This window comes from Mizuhopecten yessoensis, unplaced genomic scaffold (genome assembly GCF_002113885.1).
Source record: "Mizuhopecten yessoensis strain PY_sf001 unplaced genomic scaffold, ASM211388v2 hete_35971938, whole genome shotgun sequence".
In the NCBI taxonomy this organism is placed as follows: domain Eukaryota; kingdom Metazoa; phylum Mollusca; class Bivalvia; order Pectinida; family Pectinidae; genus Mizuhopecten; species Mizuhopecten yessoensis.
Window position 1 is genome coordinate 1 of NW_018481858.1, and position 1,558 is coordinate 1,558.

General features: G+C 33.3%; 1 long non-coding RNA gene across 1 annotated transcript; it reads left to right on the forward strand.

Moving 5' to 3' along the window:
- Window positions 1-173: 173 nt before the first annotated feature.
- LOC110444038 lies at window positions 174-1,255 on the forward strand. The gene is made up of 3 exons (XR_002462184.1): window positions 174-267; window positions 553-602; window positions 1,176-1,255. It is a non-coding gene; the product is annotated as an uncharacterized LOC110444038 (long non-coding RNA).
- Window positions 1,256-1,558: the final 303 nt, after the last annotated feature.

Sequence of the window (1,558 nt, forward strand, 5' to 3'; positions counted from 1 at the left end):
GTCTTCAGTGGTGAATGAGTTAAGAAATATATTGCATTCCCTAATTATAGCTTTGAGAAATGCTACCTAGCTTTCCATACAAACACATAGTTGGGGACTTATACAATGGAATGCATCTTGTCTGTGAAATTTATATAAAAAGTAACATGTCTATTTTGATATTTTGTAGGAGAAGAGGATGAGCAAAGCAATAGAAATAATGATTACACATGTAGATACAATACGTATGGTGCATGAACGGGTCAACTCAGAACTGGAAGAGGCTAGGTAAGGAGTGACAATTCTGTTGTATGCCATTTTGAAATTCAAATTTCGTATTCCATGAAGGGATTTTATGAAATGATGCAACAGTAGTTCATAGTTGAACACCATTTGGCCTTCTACTTCTTACTTCCTTATTTAAGATTATTGGGTATTTTGATTTGAAATTGGCTTGTACATGTCCTGAAAAGTGCTGGAATTGGTCAGTGCTTGAAAAATACTGACCCATTCCAGCAAATCTTGTTTCTTTCCAAGCAACACTTTTAACTGTGATCTCTCTTTTTCTTTCAGAAAATTGTTACAAGACAGTCGTCCTTTCGGAAGTGCTGGTTTAGAGATAGGTAAGCTGAATGTATCATCTGTTATGTAATCATGGAAATGCCAATTTGCCTAGAGCACTTAAATATCTATAAGTACACATTTTATATGTATATGTGCATTTGATGGCTGTATAAAACTATAACGGGTATTAGCATTGGACAGATTATCTTGACCCGCTGTGTCAATTTCAATTTTATTATATGGATCCAGAAGTGATGTAGCAAGGTTTATTTGTCTTGTATAAAATTAATTTATATATGTTTATGGAACAGGAACTAAAGCTCTCATAGAAATGACATAAGAGTAGCAATTGATTCATGAAATTAACAAACTTGTAATGAGGCCTAGTCCTGAGAATTACATTAAAAGAGGCCAAAAGGAGACTAGATAATCTCGCAGATACATGTGTAACACATAACTAACCCCTTTGAAGTGTGTATTACATTTGGATGTCAAATTGTTCAGAAGTATTAAGATGTATAGGTCCATAGCTTTTTTCTAATTTAAGTTCATCCATGTATATTTTTCGTAAGCTAAGGAATAAAATATGTAATATTTATCTTTAAAATAATCTTTTGTTGATGATTTTACAGGTGATTTTCCACACATGAGTAAACGATCTTTGTCCCTCTCACAGCAAGGCCAAGGGTTCCAGTCACGGGTACGTTATCACAGTTTTACATTTAATTATAATCTTAAGTGACTTTCAAGTTTAGTTAGCAGCAGATCACTTAATAGTTACATGTACCTTAATTAAGCTCAAATTGTGAGTATAGGTTTTAATTTTGAATACTAGGATTCACAAATTAGACACAGGGAGTAATACAGCCAGGGGCTTTAAAAGTAAATTAACCTGAAGGGAATTACAAATGGAGATTACTATAAATCATATTTCTTAGCATGTAGTGTATTTCTTAACCCATTAACCCCTAAAGTCATATATGAACCTTACCAAATCAAAGACTGGGCAAGTCCA